Source organism: Schistocerca nitens, chromosome 1, assembly GCF_023898315.1.
Source record: "Schistocerca nitens isolate TAMUIC-IGC-003100 chromosome 1, iqSchNite1.1, whole genome shotgun sequence".
NCBI lineage: Eukaryota > Metazoa > Arthropoda > Insecta > Orthoptera > Acrididae > Schistocerca > Schistocerca nitens.
The window spans coordinates 615,211,932-615,234,643 of NC_064614.1; the positions used below are offsets into that span (position 1 = coordinate 615,211,932).

Below are 22,712 nucleotides of genomic sequence, written 5' to 3' on the forward strand. Positions count from 1 at the left end.
CCGAGTCTGAAACATGGCCGTCTTTTCGTTCTCTCGCACCTCTCTCGAAGTGGGAGAAGCACCTTGCTACCTTATTGGTCGGCCACATTTCAAACGCTCAAAAGCTCTGGTAACTTCCATCTCTTTGGTCTCACCAAAGGTACCCAAAGGATCGACTCAAAGATGCTCATATCGATTCACTATCTGTGGTTAGCAGACGACCATACATTCATTCATTTACACCACACAGATCTCACCAAACGGGATGTAGGGATTTATTTTGCGGAAGTGCACATGTGATCAATTAAATAAATAACTTGTCATTCTTTCCCACACTGGTATCCGGCTTCGCTGTATTAATTGAAATTATTGAGTTACTTTTACACAAAAATGTGTTGTTCTGACAAGAATTTCGTACCTATTCTCAATGTTGGGCGGTACTGTACCCTTTCAACTTTTATGTCAACTGACTCTGGCCGCTGACGCCCATGCAATTACAAGCGTATAAACAATCGAGCCTAGAGGTTCGGGATAATCAGTCGCGCTGCCATTCTGTCTGCGTCTTGAAGTGGAGAAAATAAGAGATTGTTGAGTTTCAAGAAACTGCGACTAACACTCTGGTGATGAAGATCTGCTGGTTGCCTGCCCACTGATGAACTAATCACGTTCCGGCCCGAGGCGCACCACACCCATGGTGTAACAGTAACTGGACTTTGAAACCTCACTGAGGCAAGAAGCAGGTGCGCGGTCAGCCTCCACCCTCTGAGGGACTTGGGCCGACGGACTGAGAGCTGTCTACAGTCCGGATTCTGGAGGCAGGCCCTCGTGTCCTTCTAGCCACCTAGGTATCATTGGTCGCCGTCCAGATCGATCCCTGGCGGGTCACTGGAGACACTGCTTATAGGCATCGAACACCCAGTGTCAGCAGTCGTACCCAAGCACAGTACACGGGGAACACGAGTAAACGCATTCGTGCTTAGCCGGTCAAATTCTGCAGACCCTGAGTGGCCCTTGCAAATTTCTTCTCCTGTTTGCAGTTCACACGGTGACACAGCAGCAGCCACCCACGATCCGGGGCAACGGATGCCACGGGTGCTGTCGGCATCAGTGCATTCTGAAACTGGCTGTGCTGGCACTCACCCTGGGTGGCCTAGAGGGCGACCGTCCTGTTGTACATTGCTGTTACAGACAAACACTTGCTAATACTTACACTGTTTCATTGTTCGCCCCAGCATAAATCAATCCTCTCCTACACCGTTTCTCTCATCCATCTTGATGCGTAGCTGCCCTGAATAGGCTAGGTCGCTACAAATCTCTACCATTACTCTGGTGGTGGCAGACAGCTCACAATATGAAATTTGAGAGTGTAATTACCTTCCTAGGTCGCAAAATTAAAGTTATGATCTCGACGTTATATAAATGCGATGACTACTCAGATTACTTCATCAATATGAAAAAGATTATCACGAGTATTTAGCAGGATCGCTCAGCACCAATCCTTAAAGCGAGTGACATATCACGAGGTGCCATACAACATAAGCAACACTGCCCAGTCTCAGCTGCACTAGCAATATGAAGAACTTCATGGACAGCTCGCACGTCCTCACTGCTACCCACAGCCGGCTCCAGCCACCCACAGGGGAGCTCCGCCAGACACATCTCCAAGAGATGGCTTCAAACCGACGGCAGATTACGCCACTGAAAAGTACAGAAGAGTTGCACACTTAGCCTGTTAACAAAGTTAAAAAAGAGTGCAAAACGACCATGTCCAAAATATCAAGAAACGTAAGATACTACCCGCTGTTGACCTCAAAAGACCTCTAGTCTTGTGTGATACACAACTAATATCAGGTATACCATCAGATTGTGGATATATTGTGGATAATAGACTAATACATCGATGCCACAGAGTATAAATGAAATTGTGGATGTCGTTGTGGTCTTCAGTCCTGAGACTGGTTTGATGCAGCTCTCCATGCTACTCTATCCTGTGCAAGCTTCTTCATCTCCCAGTACCTACCGCATCCTACATCCTGAATCTGCTTAGTGTATTCATCTCTTGGTCTCCCTCTACGATTTTTACCCTGCACGCTGCCCTCCAATACTAAATTGGTGATCCCTTGATGCCTCAGAACATGTCCTACCAACCGATCCCTTCTTCTAGTCAAGTTGTGCCACAAATTTCTCTTCTCCCCAATCCTATTCAATACTTCCTCATTAGTTATGTGATCTACCCATCTAATCTTCAGCATTCTTCTGTAGCACCACATTTCAAAAGCTTCTATTCTCTTCCTGTCCAAATTATTTATCGTCCATGTTTCACTTCCATACATGGCTACACTCCATACAAATACTTTCAGAAATGACTTCCTGACACTTAAAACTATACTCGATGTTAACAAATTTCTCTTCTTCAGAAACGCTTTCGTTGCCATTGTCAGTCTACATTTTATATCCTCTCTACTTCGACCATCATCAGTTATTTTGCTCCCCAAATAGCAAAACTCCTTTACTACTTTAAGTGTCTCATTTCCTAATCTAATTCCCTCAGCATCGCCCGACTTAATTTGACTACATTCCATTATCCTCGTTTTGCTTTTGTTGATGTTCATCTTATACCCTCCTTTCAAGACACTGTCCATTCCGTTCAACTGCTCTTCCAAGTCCTTTGCTGTCTCTGATAGAATTACAATGTCATCGGCGAACCTCAAAGTTTTTATTTCTTCTCCATGGATTTTAATACCTACTCCGAATTTTTCTTTTGTTTCCTTCACTGCTTGCTCAATATACAGATTGAATAGCATCGGGGAGAGACTACAACCCTGTCTCACTCCCTTCCCAACCACTGCTTCCCTTTCATGTCCCTCGACTCTTATAACTGCCATCTGGTTTCTGTACAAATTATACATAGCCTTTCGCTCCCTGTATTTGACCCCTGCCACCTTCAGAATTTGAAAGAGAGTATTTCAGTCAACATCGTCAAAAGCTTTCTCTAAGTCCACAAATGACAGAAACGTAGGTTTGCCCTTCCTTAATCTAGCTTCTAAGATAAGTCGTAGGGTCAGTATTGCTTCACGTGTTCCAACATTTCTACGAAATCCAAACTGATCTTCCCCGAGGTCGGCTTCTACCAGTTTTTCCATTCGCCTGTAAAGAATTCGCGTTAGTATTTTGCAGCTGTGACTTATTAAACTGATAGTTCGGTAATTTTCACATCTGTCAACACCTGCTTTCTTTGGGATTGGAATTATTATATTCTTCTTGAAGTCTGAGGGTATTTCGCCTGTTTCATACATCTTGCTCACCAGATGGTAGAGTTTTGTCAGGACTGGCTCTCCCAAGGCCGTCAGTAGTTAGGGAAAAATTGAATGTATGAATATTGTAGCAGATACAAACAGAAGAAATAGGCAAATGTACAGTTGTGCTCTTTCATACATTTTTCATTTGCAGACCTACCTTAGTTAAAGCGTACTAACAAGCTTGTTCTTTGATTTATCCCATCTTGTTTGATACCGATATGACGAGTAAGATACAGATTCTTGTCGCTGACAGTTGTTTTGAATTTGTTCATAGACTTTCTGTTGTTTTGTTGGTGATGTAAGTTAAGATTCGTGAAGTCGACGACTATGGCTACTGCAAGGTTGACAGGAGACGTATGACATCGTTCGTGATGTGAATTAGTATTCGCGAAGTCGACGACTATGACTACTGTAAGGTTGACAGGAGATGTATGACATCGTTCGTGATGTAAATTAGTATTCGCGAAGAAGGCGACTATACTCCTGCCAAGTTGGCAGGAGACTTATGACACCGAGGGTTACGTTTCATCGCTTGCTTTTGATAGTTAGCAGTTCAGTTAAATCAGCGGCGAAAGGAAGTGATAAGATACAGATTCTGCTGAAAAATTGGAACTGATTTCGAAAGCAGCTACTGTTTTAGGAAGTAACACTTTACAACTATGCGAACAAGGCGCTACAGCAGTAAACATTCTCTCACTGCCTTATTCGAAGCTGTGGTAGATAGTGTACATCGTGAAAGGTGAGAGTAGTAGTATTCCATGCTTGAAACGACCTTTTTGGAATCAAAGAAGTTCACTGTAGTCTGTAACTAATATAGCTGTGAAAAGAGACTATATGCCACTTAGTAACGAAATTTTCACAATTCGTTTTGGGTCAAAACTGATAACGGTATCTTGGACGGTACAGGAAATTCCTCGGGTGAACAGCTTAGCTAAAGTACCTTGTACATGTTGCCAATCTTTCATTATACAATAATAAAAATTAATTGCACATGTAGCAGCCTTTCACATGGGTTGCTACTGAAATTTATAACTTGTGACGTTGTATAGATTTTTTTTCCTGTTTTGACGTTAGATATTACATCGACTTATTGGTTGAAGGAACGTTAAACCCTAAACTTCCTTCATTCCTTCTAAGCTACTTTCGATCACCAGCTTATATGCCATCGTTATTGATTGCAGCTGTGCTGCTCACACAGGTGAAAAAGTTCCAGCCACACAGACGGGAACCCGCACATCTTAAAACTACACTCATGCTATCAGATGTGCCAGAGTAATAGTAATTGACGTATTCATTACGACAACTGTGAGCTAAAGCTCTGCATGTTGCCCTATGCTTTCAAATCTGGCCGTTGATTATTATCCTGACACTGCAACTGTCGTAGCTAAAACGGCAAAATATTTTGGATATTTACGTCTGGGAAACTAATATGATCGAGGAGACAGCGACTAGCGAGATTCATTTGGTTTTGTGGAGTATCGAGCCTGTTAGTCAGCTCTCAGTACTTGCAGATGCTCGGAAAGTGGGAGCAGCGTAGTTCTCTCGTCAGACCAGGAACAGAGAAGGGGCGCATGTGGAGCCGATGTTCAGGACGCGCAAATTTCGCTCCTAAACTTGGCTGGTAACCTGAGCAACGAGGCAAAAGCAACAAAAGACGCCGCCGCCTGGCGGGATGTATTACCGGTAGGAGAGCTAATTACCGCGCAGCGTTGTAGCGGCTAGAAAACCCGCGGCGGATTATTAATGTGTCGTTCGGTAATTAGCGGTTAGACAAGGCGGCGCGGCGAGGTGGCTGGAAGCGGCAGTCACCACTCTAAGCGTGGCTTGCCTACGGAAGAAGGCGAGCCTCCTGCTGAAAAACGAGGAGAACCTGTCTGCCTTCCTTCAGCCTCCTTGACGCACAGCCAAGACTTGGAGGTGTGTCTGATAATAGGAGTTCCTTTCACCAAAAAGCCCTCTTGATGATGTCACAGATGTATAACCGGTGTGTGTTTTAGTACTGTCCTACATGAATTAACCGCCGGTCTTTTCTTTGGTGGTTAGTTCTTAGAACAAAAGTTGTACTGTACATAATCAATAGCGTAACAGACAGGGGCGAAAGTATACGACAATAGAAGCAAAGATATTCCAGTCAACATGGATGCTCAAATCAACCATTTACGATATAAGTACAAATGTGTGGGTACCCAAACACCACCGATTTCTGTGCGAAGTATTGGTCTAGTTAGTATCAACGTATTTCGATTAACTACCTATCTAATCTACATCTACATCTACATCCATACTCCGCAAGCCACCTGACGGTGTGTGGCGGAGGGTACCTTGAGTACCTCTATCGGTTATGCCTTCTATTCCAGTCTCGTATTGTTCGTGGAAAGAAAGATTGTCGGTATGCCTCTGCGTGGGCTCTAATCTCTCTGATTTTATCCTCATGGTCTCTTCGCCAGATATACGTAGGAGGGAGCAATATACTGCTTGACTCCTCGGTGAAGGTATGTTCTCGAGACTTCAACAAAAGACCGTACCGAGCTACTGAGCGTCTCTCCTGCAGAGTCTTCCACTGGAGTTTATCTATCATCTCCGTAATGCTTCCGCGATTACTAAGTGATCCTGTAACGAAGCGCGCTGCTCTCCGTTGGATCTTCTTTATCTCTTCTATCAACCTTATCTGGTACGGATCCCACACTGGTGAGCAATATTCAAGCAGTGGGCGAACAAGTGTACTGTAACCTACTTCCTTTGCTTTCGGATTGCATTTCCTTAGGATTCTTCCAATGAATCTCAGTCTGGCATCTGCTTTACCGACGATCAGCTTTATATGTGGAGTGGGTATGTCCTTGGTATCTGTTGCAGAACTGGTACATTGGCTCAGTGATGTCGCCATTTGCTGAAAGGGTGGGGGGACCTTGTATCTGGTATGCCCACGGTGCTTGATGATCTCGTCACAGGTTGGGAAAGGGATGACCTTGAATTTGACCCTAGAAACCGCTCTGCTACACTACTCATCCTTCGCCTTTATGGCGGCTTGAACTGTGCTGGGAGTGCTTTCAGTGAGATGTCTGAATGTCTATGGAGAAATGGCAGACCATTCTTCCTCAACAGCTGAAATCAGAAAAGCTAGTGACATTGGACAATGGGATGTTCAAGTCATCCTAAAGGGGCTCCATTGGGTTCAGGTGTAGATCTGAGAAGGCCAGTCCTTTTCAGGCGTATATGTGGCTACAAACCATTGCCTCACAGATGCTGCATTCTGACAAATAGTCGTTGCCTACATTCTGCACACAGAATGCAATGATGTAAAATATGTTCGTTTCCTTCTGAATTAAGCCTTTTCTTAAGCGTAATAATGATTCACAACCTAACCACGGAGAAACGCCCCCGTAATTCCGCGTTTTTCAACTTCATTATTTGCATTACCCATGGTGCGTAACGTTATCGAGGCATTGGCCAGACCCAAACCTTTCCATCGCCACAGCTTACAGCGGCAGTCACCACCCCAAATACCTTGTTTCCAGCCATACACTGCCCAGTGACGGTGCTCTTTACACCACCTCAAGCGTCGCCTAGCACTGACTACAGACGTGTGGCTTACACAGAGCTTCTCGATCACTGTGCGCCATTCTTTTTAACTGACTATGCGCAATCCTTGTGCTAGATGGTCCGCTAGTAGCGCTTAGAAACTCACTAGCAATTCTTCCCGCTCATTTCATGCGATTTTTTACAGCCACACTCCGCAGTGCTCGACGGTCCCTGTCCGTCAGTATGAGGTCTGTCTGGTCTCGGTTTATCTGTGGTTCTTCCTTCGCGTTTCCACTTCACACTCACATCGCCAACAGTCAACTTGGGCAACTTTAGAAAGGTAGAAATATCCCTGTTTACATTCAATGTACTGGTGACATCCACTGTACAAGCTACTTTACAATACAATAATCGTTTTTGTACTTCACTAGAATAAACAGATACAAGCATAGATATATCAGAGAGATACCATTTCCCTTAAATAATATACATACTAAGTTCCCATTCATTATTTACATAATGTTTCTTCGTAAAATTCATATTTGATCTATATTCTATACCTGGGAAATAGGATTAACTGCGTATATATACATACATATATATGCATACTAGTGATCCCGGAAATACTACACAATTGTTACATTTGTATGGGAATTGGGTATACATCCTAATGTCCTCCTGCCCCCTCCCATCCCTCTTCACCTCCTCCTTCCCTTTGTCCACTTCCTCCCCCTACCTCTGACCATCCCTTCTCCAGCTCTGCCGGCCGCGGTGGCCGTGCGGTTCTGGCGCTGCAGTCCGGAACCGCGGGACTGCTACGGTCGCAGGTTCGAATCCTGCCTCGGGCATGGGTGTGTGTGATGTCCTTAGGTTAGTTAGGTTTAAGTACTTCTAAGTTCTAGGGGACTTATGGCCTAAGATGTTGAGTCCCATAGTGCTCAGAGCCATTTGAACCATTTTTCTCCAGCTCTCTGTTACATCTTATCCCAAACTTCCTCTATCCACTTCCTCCTTCCTCATCTCTGCGTCCATATCCACTTTCTCCTTCTTTATATCCACCTCCTCTCCTCTTCTCTGTCCAACTCCTCCTTCTCCTCTCTCTCAACTTATTTGTTGCTATTGTCATTTGGAAGGAACTATCGTTCTTTTGTATATTCTGCAATAAATACTTCGATTGCGGTTCTTAGCCAGAAAGCAATGATGTCAGTGGCTGTGGTGGCGGTATCAGTTGTGGTAATTGGACCTTTCCTCTCGCACAACATAGTCCTGGTGGTTCGTGTCGAAACCTCAAAGCATTGTAGTCTTAACAAATATTGTTTATTCTTCCGAAGTCGACCAATACATCTGCTGCGTAACCGACTGTTAGGTCGTATCTGAACGCCAAACGTTAATTTCGAATTGTTGCATTTGGCCCTCTGTTTTGTCGAAATTCCAAATAACTTTGTGCATAAGCTCCAAATAAGCAAGTCGAAGTCGACTGTATCCATTGTTCCAGAGTCATAATGGATCGTACTTGAGAAATTCTTATTCGATTTTGCTCCAAATGCTGTCTACATTCTTTTTCAGTCTCAGTGATTCGACGATCACATAGTTGGTTTGCATTGCGCTGGTGGCATTTGTTCCAGAGAAATAAAACACGAACTAAAATCAATTTAATGTTTACAGCACACCAAATTACCACAAACTGACACCAATCCAATCTTTGCAACACAACGAAGATATGATAAATCACCAATAACAAACTGAAATATAGCTTTCAATTGTATTCTTTTTCCCAAAAAATCAATATTCAAAACAGAATTTGTTGTTGTTATGAAAGCACGCTACAGCAGAACTCTCAAATTGATCTTCACTTCATTTATGAAAACATATGACAGCAGATTTGTCAAACTGACTGCCACATTTCTCTCATTGAGATTATCATATAAAATTACCCTTCAGAATGAGTCAAATCGGTCGAGCCATCCTCAAGTGATGATTTTTCGCACATACTGAAGCGACAAAAGTCTTGGGATACGTCCTGATACCGTGTTGGATCTCCTTTTGCCCAGTTTAGTGCACCATCTCATCAGGCGTGGACTAAGCAAGTCGTTGGCAGCCTCCTGCAGAATTACTGAGCCTTGCTGCCTCTATAGCCGTCCATAATTGCGAAAGTGTTTCCGGTGCAGCATTTTGTGCACAAACTGACATGTCGAGTATGTCCCATAAATGTTCGATGGAATACAAAAAAAATGTTCAAATGTGTGTGAAATCTTATGGGACTTAACTGCTAAGGTCATCAGTCCCTAATCTTACACACTACTTAACCTAAATTATCCCAACGACAAACACAAACACCCATGCCCGAGGGAGGACTCGAACCTCCACCGGGACCAGCCGCACAGCTCAATGGTATTCATGTTGGGTGAACTTTGAGGCCGAGTCATTCGATAGACAGCGTGATGTTAGCAAAGGGATTCGTGTCGGTTATCTGCTGCCATAGGCCATTAATATCAAATTTCGTCGCACTGTCCTAATGGATACGTTCGTCTACATCCCACTTTGATTTCTGCCGTTATTTAAAGCAGTGTTGCTTGTCTGTTGGCACTGAAATTTCTACACAAACGCCGCTGCTCTCGGTCGTTAAGTGGAGGCAGTCGGCCACTACGTTGCCCGTGGTGAGAGATAATGCCTGAAATCTGGTGTTCTCGGCACACTCTTGACATTGTCGATCTTGGAATATTGTACTGCCCAACGATTTCATACATGCAATGTCTCGTGCGTCTAGCTCCAACTACCACTCCGCTTTCCAAGTCTGTTAATTCCTGTTGTATGGCCATAATCACGTTGGACGCCTTTTCACATGTATCACCCGAAAAGAAATGACAGATCCACCATGCACTACCCTTGTGTATGTGATACTACTGCCATCTGCGTATGTACATATCCCATGACTTTGTCACTTCAGTGTATATAAAATTTACACACACACACACACACACACACACACAAACACACACAGCCTACTGTCACTGCAAAATTCAAGACGCAGAGCAAGTGAACATAATGAAAACAATGAAACTTTGTGTGTCTGGAAGCTCCATTAAAAAAAAAAAAAAAAAAAAAAAAAAAAAAAAAAAAAGCCGCGAGATGTACAAAAAGTAAGTAGACACATTTATGAACATAGTTTATCACATTAGGCCTAAATTTTGAAAAATTACATTAACGTATGTATAAACTATAGCTGTGCTACAAGTACCAAACAGACTTTGGGGTTTGGGTTGTTTGGGGGAAGAGACCAAACAGCGAGGTCATCGGTCTCATCGGATTAGGGAAGGACGGGGAAGGAAGTCAGCCGTGCCCTTTCAGAGGAACAATCCCGGCATTTGCCTGGAGCGATTTAGGGAAATCACGGAAAACCTAAATCAGAATGGCCGGACGCGGGATTGAACCGTCGTCCTCCCGAATGCGAGTCCAGTGTGCTAACCACTGCGCCACCTCTCTCGGTCAAACAGACTTGTCAACATGAACATGTAATAATGAAGTGTATAAGGTATTCTTCATGTTATTATTTCTTTCAAGACTTATAGTAATGTAAATACTATAATTTCAAAAAATGGTTAATACCTTAATGCATAATTATTTGCGTATTGTTCAGCAGACAATAAATAAAACGCACTGAAGACGGAGAAATTTCTCCAAATGTTGTATGAGTAGTGAAACAAGAAAATTATGTTTGCTCAAGCCAGAATCATATTTCCCTCCAATACCGTTCTCCATATAAAAAAGAAATATAGGTAAGGGCTAGAAAAGACTCTAGCTATATTAAGCAATGTAACCCTGTCACACAGTCCACTCCAGTTTCGGATCAGCCTCCACTTAATCACCAAGATGAAATACACTCAATAGGTCATCAAACAACCAGTGAAGCTGGATGATATACATTGAAAAGGCAGAAAAGAGCTGAAAGTTAATCAATCCTAGCAATTTTAACAAATAGAAAGCTAAACTAGTGAAGCTGGATTGTATGCATGTAAATAATCTGAAGATTCCATGTTCAAATACTGGCAGGGGAGCCAACAGAAAATCAGCTGTAATCTTTTTCTAAATTGACTATTCAACCAAAAAGGATCTGCATTTTATACAGAGTGTTTTTTTTCCACCGTGTAAAAACTCTACAGAAAAAATGTATAATGAACTTATGTACGGAAATGCGTGGTTTCTTTGCTAGAGACCATTTATTCAACCCTGCATTGTTACAGAGACTGCGGTCTAATTGGCGCTGCACCATGCAGCCGCAGTTACAGTAGTGTTGAAAATGGTTTTCATGTGCCTCAACGCTTGTGTGTACGCGCCACAGCATGTTCTGGCTCACATGTTCACATCAGCCAGGCTGAATCCGAACAGTGTCAAAAGCAGTATGAATACACTGCTCCAGTGTCTCCACATCTGGAATGAGCTCTGCACACACGATATTTTTGAGATGGCTCCATAACCAGAAATCGCACGGGTTAAGATCCAGTGAATGAGCAGGCCAGGCAACTGGATCCCCTCGTCCCATCCATCGACCAGGGAAGATACGACTGACATGCGTCCAGACGTTAACGGTGAAATGGGCTGGAGCACAATCATGTAGCAGCCACATAACCCCTCGATTCATCAATGGCACTTCTTCCAGCAGGGGAAGTCACCCTCACAAAACGCCGATAGTTCTGGCCTGTTAGGCGACGTGGAAGGAAGACTTGTTCCAAAATACGGGCGCCAATTATCCCAGCCCACACATTCTGGCTGCATGGATGCTGATGATTAGCTGTCGCCATACCATGGTGGTTCTGCATTTTATCCCACAGTTGATTATTACGAAAATTGAAGATACCACTCCGCGTAAAGGTGGCATCATCTGTGAATAGGATGGATGACACAAATCCCGGAATCGTGGTTGCCTGGTGAAGAAACCAGTGGCAAAACTGCTCCCAATGTGGAAAATCTGTCGCTAGTAAGTCCTGCACTCGGTGTAAGTGATAAGAGTAGTAAAAATTGTCATGGAGAATGTTCCACACGACCGTCTGGCTAACCCTGTATGTCGGGACAATTACCTGGTACTAACACGACGGTCGCATTCCATAGTGTCAATCACATTCTCCTCCATGTCTGGTGTCCGAACATTTCGGGTACATTCTTCACGATTTCCTGCTTCCTGAAACGCCCCTGTCTGAGACAAACGATAAAACATTGTTGCAAACATTGAAGTCTGTGGTTATTGTCAACGGGGTAGCTATCCTGATACAACCTTGCTGCCTGCTGTCCGTTGCCATTTACCTTTCTGTAAGTAAACACCTTGTCAGCAATCTCTCTATTCGAATACGGAACCATTGTGTACAACGCTGTATCACAATCACTACAAGCTCAGTCAGCAAGAGAAGTGAATCGGACACACCATTACCAATTACTATGGCAGGAGAGGGCGCTAGGGCATGACGTATGAGGAACAGTAGCAGCCTCTAGGAGGAAACCATGCACACTAACTCTGGTTGCATGGTACACCTCATATTAGACTGTAGGCTCGATAACAATGTGTGATTGAATAAATTGTCCATAGCATAAAAATCATTCATTTCCGGACACAACTTCATTAGACAATTTTTGTTCCTTATCCTCTCATCGATCAATCCCCAGAGTTTGTACATGGTGAAAATATCACCCTGTACGATTTATTACAACCATTTGTCCGGTAAGCCCATGTGAAAACGCATCTGCTTATAAATTATGAATCAACATTCTTTAACCCTCGCATGCGTAATGGAAAACAGACACAGGTGTCTCAGAAAGAATTTACTTTTTGTACTACAAGGAGAATAAATAGAATTAAAGGCTGTGTGAAAACAATATAATACTGTTAGTGTAAAGGAACTCACCTTATAGTCGATCTTCAGTGCAATACATATATTTATGCAGTTTGTTTGAACTGAAAAAACACTGAATCTTACTTAAACACTAAAATTCGAACCTCTGAACACTATAAAATGAATGTTATAGTGGAACATCAACACAGTGTATTTAAGTTTTTAATCGAAACAAAAGACGGCTTTTCTCTGAGAATTCGGTGAAAGTTGATCTGCAACGTTTGCTGCTGATGCTGTTGCAGATTGCTATGCAATTGCTTGCCCGGAATGCTGAAAAAACACGTCATAAAAATAATATTAGTGGCAGTCTGAAATTTACGAGACATTAATAAGAGACAGAGGCTGCAACCAATGTGTGGCCTGCTGCAGACGGTGAGTTTATATAACATGTGACTGTGTGACTGCCAAAGGAACAAAGAAGATCTGAAAAGAAATGGGCATATCGACTAGATTTGTTAATAAACTTTCCCTATTAGAAAACCATAATCAATATAAATATTCAAACTGAGTACAAAAAAGATAAATTACTTCACAGTAAATTAAAAAATAAATTAAAAAATAATGATAACAAATAATCAAATAATCAAACAAGCTTGATGCTAACTGAGAGAGCGTTTTAAAATGTAACATGAGCATGGTTGGTACCAGCATGTATGGATATTGTAGTTCACTTACGATTCCAACAAGTACACTAAGCAACTAAGTTCGATTTTCGTCTGACTGCCAGGTAATGACATAAGATTTATCATGCCTGATCATGACACTGAAAAACAAACTTGACATTCACAAATGCAGCTAATTACATCTGCAATGCATTACGTAAACCAGTAGCAGTTAGTGATCTCACTCGTAGATTTGCACTGACATGATGTGAAACAGCAACCTGCGACCACACTACCTAGTAGGATGAAAACAAGGCGACAAGTGTGTATCTGTCAAGCAAATCAGGGCCCATGCCATACTGAAAAATAGTACGAATTCTTATGGTAAGCCATCCGACTGGCTGCCGCCAACCAAAGAGTTCGCCGTGAGGTAAGTCATGCGTCCGTCCAGAACAGAGAGCTATGCTAGGCAGTAGACCATTGATACTAGTAACTAAAGTTTAACAAATACACTCATTTTTCAAACAGTAGGCGTTCCTCCTCCCTCCCTTTCTCTCTCTCTCTCTCTCTCTCTCTCTCTCTCTCTCTCTCACACACACACACACACACACACACAACAAAATATATTATTTCTTCAGTTGAAACTTACGGGCTGAGAGGCCGTGGTCGATGTATAAAATTCCACCTAACTTTTCGTCTCCATCTGCGGGAGACATCTTCTGAGGTCGTCCGTTTACTGCAGAACTGTTTAAAAATGGCGTTTGTTAGTGATGTACTTTACAAGCAAAGTGTCGTCATTGAATTTCTCACTGTAGAGAAATAAACTTTGGAAAATATTCACCAACGTTTGTGGAAAGTCTCTGGAGCATCTGATGTCGACAGAAGTACAGCTAGTCGCTCGGCAAGGAGGGTGTGTCCATCAGAAGGCGGTTCGGCAGAGCTCCACGATTTGCAGCGGTCGGGGAGACCATCCACGGCTGTCACACCTGACATGTTGCAGGAGCTGATGTCATTCGCGAGGACATACGCATTACGACTCGGCAGTTGGCGCAGCATGTCAGTCAGCAAAGTAAGTTCACACAGTGAATCACTGGCTCCACCACCAGGACAAGGATTGGTATCGACTGGGCATGCGCGCCCTTGTTTTGCGCTGGAGGAAGTTCAAAGAACGGGATGGAGATTTCGTGGAAAAATAGGGCGTGTAGATAAAACATGCAGTAGCCGGACGACGTCAGAAGATGTGTCCCGCAGATGGTGACGAAACGTTAGGTGGAAATTTTATACATCGGCCACGGCCTCTCAGCCCGGTAGTTTCAACTGAAGACAACACCGGCCGTGAAAGCCTACATTGTATATTATTTCTCGCTGATAGCTGTACAAATCCAAAGTTATTTTCCTTATAACTTGATTATCTTGTTTTTATAATTGCCTTTCCTGCGTGTACGAACACAGATTACACCTCGTCTCGATTTCTGCAATGTGGCTTTAATTTGAAATTCATAAAAAACTGCCCCATAAATCTGTTATCACTGCATTACCATTTTATGTTACTTTTAGACAGCTAATTCTGTTATCATGTCCAGCAAGGACACCTACACATTCCATTTTTATTGCATCCCAAACATTATGTCTACATCCACATCAAAACTCCGCAAGCCATCTTACGGTCCACTGGAGGCCGAACCGCACAATAACCCTGGGTTCGTTGTGGGGCGGCGGTGAGGTGGGTGGATTGCTGTGGCCTGTTTTGGGATTGTGAACCACTGAAGGCTACGGTGGGACGAAGCCTATTTACTACAGAATACACAGTACACACAAAACACTTGGTTGATGATTTGTCTTTGATGTTTGGTCTCGCAACAGCATGCACATGTTCGACGTTTTCGTCGGGTTTTGAAGTTGGAGGTTTCCCTGTGTGAGGTTCAACTTTAACGTGTTCTCAGCTTTCCAAAAAGGATTTGTGCCTGTAAAAAAACTTGATAAGTAATGTTCCCCATAGGCCTCTTTCAACTTTTCAAAAGTCACACTCGCTGATTCCTGAAGATTAACACAAAACTTGATGACATAATTTGCTCTACATTCCGCTGTTCCATTTTCGTGACACACAACAAAAACACTACTTCACTGAAGGCGCTCTCAACAATCACGTGACGGCTGTACAGAGCTGAAACTCGGTCTGAGCGTCTGGAAGGGATGAACACACCGGTCTACACAAGTAGAACAACACAGCGTTGCCAGATCGATCACGGTGTTGTCAGTCACATTACTTTTCTTAGACACTTCTATCTTGTCCGGCTCTTCCCGGTATGTACTCTCTCGGAATTTTGTTAAACTCCCAGTGATGTACAACCGGTGTCTGGTAGAGTTTGTCACTGGAGTATGTTGAGCATCTCCGTAACGCTCCCACACCGACGAATGTCGCCTCTCTTCCTTACCTCCATTTGTTGCATTAATCCAACCTAGTAAGAATCCAAGCTGATGGACAGTACTCAAGGATCAAACGAAGAAGTGTTTTGAAGCCAGTTCTTCGCAGATGAACTACATTTCCGTAAGATTCTGTGAATCTCATCCTGGCAATGCTTTTCCTACAATTTGTTTTACGTGGTCATTCCACTTATGTCACTCCAAATCGTTTGAATTTTGCTGTAGCTACTGTGTCCATTGATCGGTCGCGAACTTCAATCGCGCAGTAGTGAATTTTTTCGCCTATTTATGGGCAACATATTATATTTATTTATTCACGATGAGCTTCTAGTTCCCGCAACGTCTCATGGACGCCTTCCTGCAGTTCGATGCGGTCTTCTGGCGTTGCTACCGATTTACAGACAACAGAATCATCTGCGAACAGCCTCACGGAGCTTCCGAAGTTAACCACGACTAGATCACGTATGTGTACTGCGAACAGTAATGGCTCTATTGCAGTTTATTGGGGTTCTCCTGAAATTTGCAGAACGCGTTTTTCACTCTGCAGCGGACTGTGCACTGATGTGAAAGTTTCCTGGCAGATTTATAATGTGCGGCGGACCGAGACTCGAAGTCGGGACCTTTGCCTTTCGCGGGCACGTGAAGTTTGGAAGGTAGGAGATGAGGTACTGGTGGAAGTAAAGCTCAGTCTGCAGAGCACTTGCAAGCAAAAGGTTGCGAGTTCGAGTCTCGATCCAGCGCACAGTTTTAATCTGCCAGGGTAATTTTACTCCTGAACTTACTTATCATTTTATTCCCTTAAGTGTGACGTGTCGAGATCTGTTTGCAAGGAAGTCCTGAACCCCACCATAAATCTGATCTGCTCGGTAAGCTCGTATTTTCATTCACTGAACGACGGTGCCGAACGGTGCAAATGCCTTCCTGAAGCCAAGAAAAACGGCATAAACCTAGGTACCGATGTCTAAGGCGCTCCTTGTCTCATGTACGAACAGAACGAGCTGAGTTTTGCAAGATCCTAGGTGGAATGCATGTTGACTTTAAAGAGAAGATTTCCGTTCTCCAAATACAATGAAGGTAAATAATCCCAACACCAAGAAAGAGTTGTTTACATAAACGAGAGATGGTAGGCATATTTCTACATCTGCAAGATGACGTCTATTTCAATATCACACCAGTCGTATAAGCGTGGTACTAGTATCGCCACTATGAGGATGCAAATCAGGTATGCTTTACACAAGCGCTGTAACGGTTGTGAGCGGTAGTTACCTTTGAGATTGGATGTAGTCAGTTGATATCAGTCAAGGAAGCCTGTAAGACGACGAAGACACCATTATCAACAGCTCACTGATTTTGGACGAGGTCGAGTAATGGGTGTGCGAGAAACTGGATATTCCTTCCGCGATATTGGAGAAAGACTTGGCAGGAATGTAGCCACTGTATATGATTGCTGGCAGCGGTTGTCACGGAAGGTAGGGCCGCAAGAAGACCAGGCATTTAAAGGCTACGTGGCGCTACCGGGAGCGGGAGGGAGGACCGACGTGTTCGGCTTAATGATGTGGCGCATCGTACTGCGTCTGCAGCAGCAATTTCAGCAACAGTTGGCACCACAGTGACACAGCAAACTTAAATAATCGGTTACTTCAAGAACAGCTCTAAAGCCGAAGCCCTGTAAAGTGCATTTCACTGACCGCACACCACCGCCGTTTGTTACTGCAGTCATATCAAGTGAGAGCTCATTGGAAGTCTGTTGGGTTGTCTGATGAAAGCTGGTCCTGCCTCAGTGCCAGTTGTGGCCGTGTGTTGGTTAAAAGGAGGCCAGGTGAGCGCCAGCCTGCGGCGTCGACACACTGGACCTATACCTGGAGTTATGAGAACAGGAGCACTCGGCACATTTGTACGTCAATCTGGAGTTTCGACCTGTTGTGCTGCCGTTCTTGAACAGCACTGCAGGTGGTGTTTCCCAACAGGAAGACGTTCGCGCACATACCACTGTTTAACACAACATGGTCTGCAGAGTGTCGACATGACGGCTTGGCTTTCTCGATCACCAGGTTTGTCCCCAGTCGAGCACATATGGGACGTCGTTGGACGACGACACTAGGGTAATTCAAAGCCAGTGTTAACCGTCCCTGTATTGACCGACCAAGTGCAAGAGGCATGGAACTTCATTCCACAACCAGCACCTTACAACAAAATGCGTAAACGAGGGCTATTCAGGTAGTAGGGAACGTTTAGGCATTAAAAAAGAACTAAGTACAAGAAGTACATTTTATTATATACATCTGAAAGTGCGACTGACATACTACTTTTCCACATAGTCACCAAACACATTGGGGCAGTTATCATAGCGGTGGACAAGGTTTGAAAGACCTTCGTCGTAAAATTCTGTCCCTGAGACTTCAGAAAATGAGTCACGCCCGCCTGGAGTTTCGCGTCGTCATCAAAGCGCTGCGTTGCAAGCCATTTCTTCATCTTGGGAAACAAGTGGAAGTCGCTTGGTGCAAGATTTCCAATTTGAATGAATTAAGGAGTTCTTTAGTGCGGTTTACCGTGTGAGGTCGAACATTGTCGTGCAAAAACAAAATTTTGGGCATCAGCTATCCTCGGCGTTTGTTTTGAACTGCTCTTCTAAGGCTGTGCAATGTTTGACAGTACTGGGCAGAATTTATGGTTGCTTCATGTTCGAGAAAATCAATAAGAAGCATATCTTGCCTATCCCAAAACACTGTCGCCATCAACTTCCTTGCTGACAACACTTGCAAACATTTTCTTGGTTTTGGGGGGGACCTTGTCTGCCCCCACTCCATACACTGTAATTTTGTCTCGCAATTGACGTGTTTCAACTAAGTCTCGTCACCGTTTACGATTCGATCCAGTAATGAATCACAATGTTTGTGGTAGGCCTCCTGAAATGTCAACGCTGCCCCCATTCGCTGTTCTTTATGGTGCTCTGTAAGCTTTTTGGGCACACATCGTGCACAAAATTTGTGGTAGCCTAGCTTCTGAGTGACAATTTCAAACGACAAAGTCTGTGAAACTTGTGGAAAAGAAAGCGAAAGCTCTGTTATTGTGAAGCGACGGTTTTCACGAATTGTTTCATCAACTTTAGCGACAAGATCGTCTGTCACAATGCTCGGGCGTCCACTCTTCTCTTCATCGTGAACGCTGGTTCGGCCATTTTTAAACCGAATGCACCATTTTCGGACCGAATATTCACTCATTACGTTGTTTCTGTACACTTCGCACAGTTCACGATAAATTTCTATAGGTTTTAGGTTTTTTCCCAACAAAAACTGTAACACAGACCGCACCTCACAATTGGTGGGATTTTCGACTGCATCGCACATTTCATATTCGAATATCGAAAAAATCAGCAACGCAGAGACGTTCCCACTGTCACGGATGGATGCTGACTGAGCTGCCGAGCACGCACATACCAAAATATACGCGATCGGCGCGCGCCTAGCGGCGTCAGACGGAAACGTTCCCTATTTTCTGAATAGCCCTCTTACGTTTGCATGCTTGCATTCAACATTATAGCGGTTACGCCACTTATTAATGTACCAGAATTTCACATTTTCAATGGCTTGTCCCATTCTTGCGTCAACCTGTGAACGTGCAACCTTAATCATTTAAATATGTTACCTACACAAATGTATTCACAAAATAGCACTTCTCTACGTTAATTATTTCTTGGTGTTAGGATTTTTTCCCGTAAATGTATGTCATAACATGTCAGCATAAAATATGTTCCACAGTTATACAACAGACCGACGTCAGTGGCGTAGATAAATAATTATGTGTATATGTCATACGATCGTTTTGGAAAACAGAAATGACCAGCGCTTTTTTCCAGTCGTTCGGTGCCCTTTGTTGCTCCAGCAATCTACGATTAAACTAAACTACTGCTAGAAGAGGAGTAAGTTCTTTCCTATGATCTCTGTATAGTCGCACACAGATATTTAAAATCTTCATAACGAGTCGATTGCAGGTGACTGGGATCTGAAAACGAAAAAGATCTAAAGCCACATACACTGATGAGCCATAACGATCATTTCCCATTCCAGTGCAGGCGCTAGTGTTTGGAACACACCGTTCAACACACATCGTTGAACATTGGGATTCGCGTCAAACGACCACGGCATGTACCGATGGTGAGTCAACGACACTGTCAGTTGGCGACAGCAGTGAGCATAATATTATCGAGAATGCATCGTGGATGAATGGAGTCACGTCGTTAAGTCGGATGAAAGACGTATCTTGGTCCAAGAGGTTTATGGTTGTGCCCAGACTCAGCGACATCCAGCCGAAGAGATGCTCGAAACATGTACCGTGGCATGGACGCAGGCTGGTGGGAGCAGTATTATCTTATGGAGTACGATCACTTCTACTCCCAAGGGATCTATGGAAGTAATCGAACTCACGATGACAACTGTGAACTGCATGAACATTGTGGTGGACTAATTGCACCCCTTCATGTTTGGTTTCTTCCCCGATAGCGATGGCATCTTCCAGCTAGATAACTGTCTGTTCTACAAAGTCCGAATCGTACTACAGTAGTTGGTGGAGCGTGACAGTGAGACACGATGATGTCATGGCCACCAAATTCTCTTAATCTGACCCAGATGGATCACACCTGAGACCCCAAAAGATCGACCCGTGATGTACCTGAAGTGCATTTCATGGGAGTAGACATCTTGTCACACACCTCCGGAAACCTACCAACGACTTCTCGAATACATGCCACTCAGAATCGCTGTTCTATAGCGTTCCAAATGTGCACTAATGCGCTATTAAGCTGTTGATCCTTGTGTTCTGGCTCTTCAGTGAACAATGTACTACCGAACGGTTCAATCGGTCACATAGTCAGCCGGTCACGTGATCACAGTTGCAGGTTACGTATCTAACAGCTCTCAAGGGAAAAAAGTTGATTGTCAGTACTTCACATAATTATTAATCCAGTTTAAAAACCTAAAATAATATTATAATCTACCAATTAAGAGGTATAATCTTACGTTAAAGTATTAAAGTTAGAAGTTTTGTATATCTGTTGAGGCAGCATAGCCTGAAGGCGCGCGAATTACCCACATTATTTTCATACATTAGCGACTACTAACAAACTTAAGATATAATTTCAAACTTTTCGAAACTTTTTGACGCTGACACCCCCACAAAATGATGAAAGAAAAAAGTTTGTCGCTTATTACATTTTCGGTGTCCATCTAGTAAAACTTCAGCATCTGGCCTGACGTTTTATTTTATCACTTCTTTTCTAGTAATTCTATTTGTAATGCAGTTTGCAGACAGTACCAATGTACAACATTGAATGTACTAGCAAGACTGTATCACTTATATGATCCCAAGTTTAGGCGACAGGATGTGATAAACATGAGACTCGTGATCGGAGCGCAAATTGGAACACAAATTACCCAGACTATACCCATAAACTGTTTGATACTAAGAGCATCAAGCGGCTTACAACAAACTTGAAACATAATTTCAAATATATTCTCGCTTATAGCCTCAAAAACTGACGAAACTGTTTTATACATGGGAGTTCGATTCTGTAACGAATGTCGGAGATGGAGGGCGGGGGAGGGGGGGGGGGCTGAGGTTACTGGTCATGAGAATAAATCGCTGATTTTTGATGTGGTCGATTGTCGAGAAGACGTTATGCCACATCATATCATCACTGTCTGTTCCAAAGGTATCGCGGTTTGGAAAGGAAGTTACAGCACTGATGTGATACTCGTGGCCAAGAAAGGTTACTTACAATTTTCTGATGATCACGACTTTGCTGAAGCACCACAAGCTACAGATGCAAATGTACGCATATCCGAAGAAAGAGAGACATCAAATCATACATGTGTCCAATAAATGATATACACTGCGGTCTTGTTTCGATATCCCATAACGCTAATGGGATGTGTTTAGCACTGGTGACAATGTGCTTAACCGGAATGTCCTGGTAATTTTCTACTTATACACACATTTCCGTCTCACATTCTGAGACTGTAGATCTATCAAATATTGTTCAGGCCATGTAACTCATGGAGCGAGCGTAGGCTTAAGTCTTAATCCAACCCATACGCAAAGGAATGGCGGCAACGTGTTTGTTGTGTAACTATCCCAAACCATTAACTTGTCATCGTGTAATGCCTGCGCTAACTTCTTTGTGTCTGGTTCCCTGTGCATCACATAATCTTAACGAGATGGCCCCTTAATGTTTGTCGTATATACATTGTTTTCGTGCAATGGATTGTATTTTGGCCGTTGCCTGAAATAGGCTTGTAGCACATGCAGCCTTCCCCGTATCTCTATTAGCACTCTTCCTGTTGCAAACTATATATATTTTTATTTATTTTTTACTATGGGGCTTAACTTCTTCGGTCATCAGTCCCTTAGAACTACTTAAACCTAACTAACCTAAGGACATCACACACATCCATGCCCGAGGCAGGATTCGAACCTGCGACCGTAGCGGTCGCGTGGTTCCAGACTGTAGCGCCTAGAACCGCTTGGCCACACCGGCCGGCTTGCAAACTATGTAGAGCATGCATACTTGTGGAGAACACACCAGACACAATTAATGTAAATTGTCTCTGATAAGACCTCTTGCGTATGAATGCGTAGTGTCCGTTTTTTGGGACATCTCCGAAAGTACAGACACCATGCAGTCATATAACTGACTGGCCTAGCTGGGCAACGGATCCACCTTCTTCTGAGCGGATGCGCAAATACGTCCGACCTTCTGTGGGAATCTCAGAGACCGGACAAGGAGGAAATGGACTGGGACTATGGATAGGTGGCGCTCCATGGGAATGTAGATCGTCCGTGAAGGGTGCCGAAATAGTCCACGCAGTTGCGATTACTCTGTGTCCCGAATGGTGCAGTGGCTGATGCACCTGTCCACTAAGCAGGAGATCCCGATCCGTTCACTCGTCGCCGCTGATACCGCATAACGTCCACGAGACTCAGAGGGCCATAGACACGGGTTCCCAGGTAGA

The 22,712-nt window shown here is 43.7% G+C and overlaps 1 pseudogene; it reads right to left on the minus strand.

Moving 5' to 3' along the window:
• Window positions 1-955: 955 nt before the first annotated feature.
• The window catches only part of LOC126262932 (guanine nucleotide-binding protein G(I)/G(S)/G(T) subunit beta-1-like), a 33,285-nt pseudogene continuing 11,528 nt past the window's right edge, over window positions 956-22,712 (minus strand).